This window comes from Arachis ipaensis, chromosome B09 (genome assembly GCF_000816755.2).
Source record: "Arachis ipaensis cultivar K30076 chromosome B09, Araip1.1, whole genome shotgun sequence".
In the NCBI taxonomy this organism is placed as follows: domain Eukaryota; kingdom Viridiplantae; phylum Streptophyta; class Magnoliopsida; order Fabales; family Fabaceae; genus Arachis; species Arachis ipaensis.
The window spans coordinates 140,569,321-140,577,813 of NC_029793.2; the positions used below are offsets into that span (position 1 = coordinate 140,569,321).

General features: G+C 31.5%; 1 non-coding gene across 1 annotated transcript; it reads right to left on the bottom strand.

Moving 5' to 3' along the window:
• On the bottom strand, positions 2,261-2,332 carry TRNAR-UCU. Its single transcript has one exon. It is a non-coding gene; the product is annotated as a tRNA-Arg (tRNA).

The following is an 8,493-nucleotide window of genomic DNA, read 5'->3' on the forward strand; positions in this document are numbered from 1 at the left end:
ATACTGTGCTTCTTAAAAAAACAATTCCAATCAAGAATATAATTTTACTGCATATAAATTTTTACTCATTTTACTATTATTTGTTATTGAAGAAAATGGCAAGGACATATAATGAAGATGTTTGCCTTGTGGATAGTGCAAGTTTGCGTACCATTCTCAAAAGTAATATATATTTTTCTCATCTTGTATCAAAAGAAGAATATATTTATACTATTATTGTCTTAGACAATGTGATAGAAGACTCCGAAAGAGCTATAATTTCGTTTATCAGAGGAACAGAATTCATAATAAATAATGCACTATTGTCTACCAAGTTTCTAAGGAACTTGTTGAGTTTTAAAAATATTCGTCGAAATGGATATCATATTAAAACAATGAATGAGGAAAATCACAAGTACTTATGTATCACAACTCATGATTCAAATAAAAAGGATATATTAGAAAAGTTACCCTCACTTTTATTTGAATTATATTATACCAAAATTAGTGCAATTGAATCACATGCCATTATAAACTAGAAGTTTATTAACCCAAATGAATTTATAATTTGGCATGATCGATTGGGTCATCATGGAACAACAATGATGCGGAGAATTATTGAAAACTCTCATAGACATTCATTAAAGAACCAGAAGATTTTTAAATCTAGTGAATTTTGTTGTGCTGCATATTCTCAGGAAAAACTAATTTTGTCCTAATAGATATGTCTTCGAGATGGTCACATGTGTACTTATTGTCTTCTTGCAGTATGGAGTTTGCGATATTACTTGCTCAAATTATTCGATTAAATCCAATCAAAACAATTCGTCTTGATAATGCTGATGAATTCACTTTCTAAGCATTTGGTGCTTATTGTATGGCTAACAAAATAAGCATTGAACATCCAGTAGTTCATGTTTATACACAAAATGGGTTAGTATAATCACTTATTAAACGCCTCCAATTAATTGCTAGACCCTTACTTATGATAACAAATCTCCCAACTTCTGTTTGGGAATGTAGTTTTACATGCTGCAACACTTACTCGTTTGAGACCAATAAGTTACCATCAATTCTCTTTTTTGCAATTAGCTTTTGGCCAACAGCCAAATATTTCCCATTTGAGGATATTTGGGTGTGCGATATATGTTCCAATTGTCCCACCTTCTCGCACCAAAATAGGACCCAAAGAAAATTAAAAATTTATGTGGGATATGATTCTCCCTCTACAGTAAGGTATCTTAAGATACAAACAAGAGACGTGTTTAAAGTTTAATTTGCATATTGTCATTTTGATGAATCAAAATTTTCAATATTAGGGGAAAAGAATAAGCTTCTTGAAAAAGAACTTAATTGGAATGCATCATCCTTAATGCATTTAGATCATCGATCAGGGTAATGTGAACTAGAAGTTCAAAATATTATATATTTACAAAGATAGCAAATGAATTGCCTGATGCATTTTTTGATACGAAAAGGATTACTAAATCCTATATACCATCTGAAAATGCTCCAATTCAAATTGATGTTTCGGTCGAAAAATGGCCACCGAAATAAATTCACCTTAGAAGTATGGTAGGCTATCGGTTCTAACAACAAAAATTCTTGGGTTTAATTACTCTGTTGGTCCCTATAGTTTCGCGAAATTTTCAATTAGGGCCCTATACTTTTTTTCCCTTTTAATTGAGTCCTTGCACCAAAATTTTTTTTTAATTGGGTCCTTACACTTTTTTTCCTTTTATTTAGGTCCCTATACCAATTCTTTTTTTTTTAGTTGGGTCCCTATAAAATTAAGCCAATTACTACTAAGAAGGACTTAATTAAAAAAAATTTGTGTAGGGACTCAATTAAAAAGAAAAAAAGTATAGGGACCTAATTGAAAATTTCACGAATCTATAGGGACCAACAGAGTAATTAAACCAAATTCTCGAAAAAGAAAAGAGGTAAATATTATTCATGTTGAAAATGATAAAAACATAGTAAAGAAGACCTCTGTCCTATCCATTAGACAATGGACGCTTTTCTTTTTTTCTTCTAACTTTTCACTAAATTCAATTCTTTCATGTTTAATATCTTTTCTTTGAATAAATAATATAATAAATTAATTATATTAGATATTCTATATTTATATTAATAAATAAAGGATAAGTGGTTCTTGTTCAATTCAAATCATTCAAAATCTTTTTTTTTTATATTTTATTTTTAGTTTTTAGAAATATAGAAATTCTATTTAGAGTTATATTTATAATATATAAATATAAAATACATAATGCAAATTATTTGCGTCCAATAGGATTTGAACCTATACCAAAGGTTTAGAAGACCTCTGTCCTATCCATTAGACAATGGACGCTTTTCTTTTTTTCTTCTAACTTTTCACTAAATTCAATTTAGTGAAAAGTTAGAAGAAAAAATGGAATAATATCTACAAATACTAATATATAATATATAGATATATATACTATATATATAAATATATATAATATAATGAATGTTATATTCAAAAATCTTATATTCAAATTGGAAAATTGAATATTGTATTAATTGATAAAATTGAATAAAATAACTAAAAACAAAATACAGAAATGATAAAAAATTTACTAAAAAAATGTATTTATTTTATTCCACATTTTATTCTAATCTAAAAAAAAAAAGAAAGATTCTAATCTAATATAGAAATAAGATAAAAGCGGGTAGCGGGAATCGAACCCGCATCGTTAGCTTGGAAGGCTAGGGGTTATAGTCGACGTTTATTTATCTTTTTTTTTTTTAACGTCTCTAATTCAAAACCGAACGTGAAACTTTTGTTTCATTCGGCTCCTTTACGGAAGGGATTCAGAAAAGAAGAAATATGGAACACGGGAAAAAGATTCCGCTAACCCATAACATCTATGTCAGCCTTTCTGTATGAATACATTGAAAACGCCTTGCTTTTTAGATGATCCCTATAGAAAAGGAGTATTTTACAAATATACGTTTGTTTTTTCTAGTTACTTCGTTCTCTATTTCTATTTGAAAGAATCTTTAGGAAAAGAATCAAATTTCCATCGAGCTAAAAAAAGGATATCGATGTCTCTAGTAAACTAGAGTAATCGTTTAATAGCTATTGTGCCTCAACCTCTCTTAGACTACAAAAAAGAAAAAAAGAAGAAGATTTAGTTACGATTAAAAAAAAAAAACTTTCTATAGTTTTTCCCATGGATCCTTTATCCAATACTCAAAAAAAATTGGACTTTTGATCCAATTTAAAAAACTTATGTTTCATAATGTTAGAATTCAATTTGTCAATTGAGAATTGATTCTTCTTAGATACAAATTACGATAATTTAGATTATTCCTTGAATTTTTCATTGAGAGGAATAAAGGATTCAAAATCCCTTTAAGTAAGAAATAAAGTTTTTGATCGAGATATGAAGCAAAGGAGGGCGGGATCCCTTAACTTTTAAGGGGTCCGTAGAACGAATCGCACTTTTACCACTAAACTATACCCGCTGCTGCTACAATGCTATTATTACACATAATTGGACCTTTTGTCGAACCGGAGACTGGGTCTATATATATAGAAACATACGTTTCTACAAATTAGAGCGTTCTCGTGTGTCGTAAGGGGACCAACCCCCCTAATCAATTAAAAAGGGGGGCGAATCTCATTTTTTTTTAATTCAAATAAATCAGAGTTATCTGCATTTAAATGTATATTTAATGTATTTAAATGTATATTTAATGATGTCCAAAATTTTGATATAGTTTTGACGCCAGAAGACGTTCAGGTACCTGAAAATTGTGAAAATGATGAGATCTCGATAAATTATGTCTTTACAAGAGAAAAATAGAACCGAAATAAAATAATTGTCAATGAAATATTTGCATGTAATATGGTGTTACACATCATGCATGAAAGTAAGGATCTTGAAACAAAAACAGTTGAAGAATGTCAACAAATGAATGATTGGCCGAAATGGGAAGAAGCTAGCTATGAAGGTTGAGTTAGACTCACTTGCAAAACGTGAAGTCTTTAGACCTGTAGTCTGTACATCAGAAGATGTAAAACCTGTTGGATATAGATGGGTATTTGTGAGAAAACGAAATGAGAAAAATGAAGTTGTACGCTATAAAGCTCGACTTGTGGTGCAAGATTTTTCACAAAGGCTCGGTATAGATTATGAAAAAAACATATTCCCCTGTAGTAGATGCAATAACATTGTGTTATTTGGTCAGTTTATCTGCATACCATAAACTACATATGCATCTAATGGATGTAGTAACAGTCTATTTATATGGATCATTAGATCGTGATATCTATATGAAAGTCTATGAAGGATTAAAGATATCTAAACCATCCCATGAATATTCGCAGGGGTTATACTCAGTAAAATTGCAAAGATTTTTATATGGTTTCAAGTAATCTAGACAAATATGGTATAATCGTATTGCTGAGTATATGATAAAAAACAGATTTAAAAATGATGATATCTGCCCATGTGTTTCATAAAGAAATATGTATCTAGATTCATTATAATTGTTGTGTACGTTGATGATTTAAATATCGTTGAAATCTCTAAAGAGATTCCAACAATTATAAAAGCTCTAAAAGAAGAATTTAAGATGAAAGATCTTGGAAAGACTAAATTTTGTCCAGCCTACAGATCGAACATACAAAAAATGGGATCTTTATTCATTAAACAGCATACACAAAAAAGATCTTGAAGATATTTTATATGGATAAGTCACATCCATTAAATACCCTAATGATCGTAAGGTCTTTAGATGTGAAAAATGACCAATTTTGTCTTAAAGAAGAAAATAAAGATATCCTTGGTCCTGAAGTATCATATCTCAATGCCATTGGAGCACTAATATATCTTGCTAATAATACACGACCTGACATAGCATTTGTGGTTAATTTACTAGCAATGTATAGTTCTTCTCCAACAAGAAGATATTGGAATATAATCAAACAAATTTTTTGATATCTTCATAGAACAGTTAATATGGGTTTGTTTTTCCGTATGAAACCAAGTCATAATTAGTTGGTTATGCAGATGCTGGATACTTGTCTGATCAACACAAAGGAAGATTTCAAACAGGATACCTATTCACATATGGTAATACAACTATATAATGGAGGTCCACGAAACAGACGATAGCAGCAACATCCTCTAACCATGCTGAAATAATAGCGATACATGAAGCAAGTCATGAGTGTTTTTAGTTTAAGAGTTTGATCCAATATATTCTGTCATCATGTGATCATAACATAGCTCCAACTGTTCTATTTGAAGATAATACAGCATGCATTGCGTAACTTAAAGGTGGATACATCAAAGATGATAGAACAAATCATATTTCTTCAAAATTCTTCTTTACTCATGATCTTCAAAATTAAGGAATAATTGATGTCCAACGGATCCATTCAAGCGATAATCTGGCAGATTTATTTACAAAGTCACTTCCAAAATCCTCTTTTAAAAGGTTGGTACATTAGATTGGGATGCGCCGATTTCGAGATATTAAATAATATCAACAAGAGGGGGAGGTTGTACTCTTTTTCCTTTGATCATGTTTTTATCCCTATTGGGTTTTTCTTGACAAAGTTTTTAACGAGGTAGTCATCATCACAAAGGATATTGTACTCTTTTTTCTTCACTAAAGTTTTTTCCGTTGGATTTTTCTTTAATAAGGTTTTAATGAGGTATAATCCTAAAGAGACATCCAAGGGGAGTATTGTGATATGGATGTGGATGCCCATTTAATTAATGATATGTGACTTTAATTCATTAAATGGGCAGCTCAGTTTTCCTATGATAAAAGAATGAAGCTCCTAAGTTAAACTGAACTTAAATGAAGTTTGAAAAAATAAACATTGTGCGTTATAAATAGTGAAGAGGTCTCAGACAATATATACACAACAAAGATACTCTTCTCTCTTTCGTATATATGTACACTGTAGTATATATAATATATATGAATCATCTCTATCATGTTAAAATAATAATATTGGTGAATATTAATAATAGAAATTTTAATTTATATTTTTTATTTTATATTTATTTCATCTTCCTTATTTATTTATTTTACAACAAAAGGATTATAAGTAAGATGTGTTAGGAAATTATAGGTTAATGGTCAAATTGGTCTCTGAAAGATTGCACGATCGTCATTTTTGTCTCTGAAATACTTTTTTAATCAAATTAGTTCTCAAAAAAATTAACATCAATCACGTTTGTCCTTCTATTAATGGGCTAACAGTTTCCATTAACGGGGGTACACGTAGGCCGTTAACTGACAACTCAACAGGACCAAAACGATGATGTTTTGCACAAATGGCCCATTACTGAAGTACCTCTCCCATTAATCTACCACCGTTCTCCTTTTCATTTACACTTTTTTTCTTTTGACCCAAGGCCAACGAAGAGTCACCCAAATAGAGTGAGAAGACGAAGCTGCTCTGATCAGCCGTCGAAGCAATAATCGACGACGCCGTTCGCAGTGCAACTGCTCCTCCTCATCGTGGTCTGAAGGCCACCATTCTTTTGCGATGGTAGGTGCCGTCTCCAGTGAAAGGTAAGTTCCCTTGCGCCACGAGTTCCTTCTCCATTGTTTTCTTTTTTTTTTTGTATGAATGTGTAGTAGTATGATATTCGTTGATTTTGAACGTTGATTGATTTCGGGTTAGGGTTTTTGTGCTAGGGGTGGTTGTTGCTAGGGTTTTGCAATGGTTCACACATTCTGTATGTTGAAAAAATCTAAATGCTTTGATTTTATACGGCTGAAGCAATGTGTGTGGATAAATAAAATATTTTGTTTTGTTTAGTTCATGTAAAAGGCAGGATTTGGTGAGATGGTGTTCATTTTAGATTAAATTAGTAATTGAAGTTTTGTTGCTGAAACATAAATACATTGTATACAAAAATTAAAATAATGAAAAACAGAGTGTATTGTGTGATTCACTATTGCTATTTTTAATTTGTAGATAGAAAATTATCCAATGACATTTGTTTTCCATCATGATGGAAGGTTTAAAAATGACGAAAGTGGATCAAAAATTCATAAACCAAACAATACAAAGGTGTTAGCAGGAGTTGAAGGGGATACTCTAGATGTTTTCTTCATAAGGGGATATTATAAGGAGTTAGGATATTCAGAGGTGGACGATTGTTGCTGGAAAATACCCAGAATGTCGCTTGAAGTTGGGTTGAGGAAGTTAGAAGTAGATGCTGGTTTATTGGAAATGGTGAAGAATTGTAAAAGGAATCACAATTCGATCAACATTTATTTTGTGCATAGAGTCTCAGAGCCACACATGGTGGAGTGTATGACTGAGGATCATGATGAGTTAGTTATATTAGAGACCAACAGCACCTGTAAATCCAAGCCAAAAATACTTTCCAGTTGAATAAGAGATAATGTTCAAGGCACAAATCACAACCACTGTCCCAACCCATGTGTCAGCCCAAATCACAACCCAAATCACAGCTCATCTCTCAGCCCAAATCACAGTCTGAAACACAATTAATTCTTCACAATCAGCCCTTGAATTCCTCATCTCAGCCATCAAAATCTTCTAGCCAACCCTTGAAAGCTCATTTCCAACCATCAAAGACTCATAGCCAACCCTCAAAATCTCATTCCCAAAGAAATATGAAATCAAGGAGAGGTTTAGGCTTGCATATAGTAGAGCCACTAATAAGGCAATTGATACGGATGACTCTAGTTATGAGGATATTGAAGATGGTGAGATATCGGATTCAAATGATATGCAATGAACTTTGTTATATTGTTTATGGTGTTGTGTTACAACTTTTATTTATGAAACCGATTAATAAATACCTTTTGTTATCAATTTTTCAGAATCAGAAAGTAATGTAGAGTCTGATAATGCATCTGATTGTGGGTCCTGGAAGTCAAAAGACATGAATCAAGAGTTAGATTATGATGAGGAGGATTGTGCGGTTTATCTACTGTATAACGAGAAAGCCAAGTTTGGAGAGTTAAAGCCTGAGGTAGGTATGATCTTCAAGACAAAGCGTAGATTTATGAATGCTACTAGGGACTATACTATACAGTGGAGTAGGAATATTGTTTTAAAGAAGAATGATAATGTGCGTGTTAGGGCTGTTTGTAAGGGAGAAAATTTTCCTTGGATAGTGTATTGTGCTTTGAAGAAGTCTGATATATCTTGGAAGATTAAGACTTTAGTGGATTGTAACACCCCAACTTTTGACACGTTATGACCAATGTCAATTGTTTAGGTGTTACTTGTCGTAAGGACCTACTTGGCTCTAGACTCGGATTTCATAAGCAAATGGTAATATAAGCCTTTATTGGTTCAATGTAATTAACTTACTCATCATGAAAAATCATTTAGTTGCTCGCAAGGTTAATATTTAAAGCCATCTCACAGATGAATATATGGTAACAGCAAATATCATATATACATATATACAAATATGCACATGAGTTAAGTTTGGAGATACATGTCATTTTTCATAAACCAAGAAATATACCAAGATA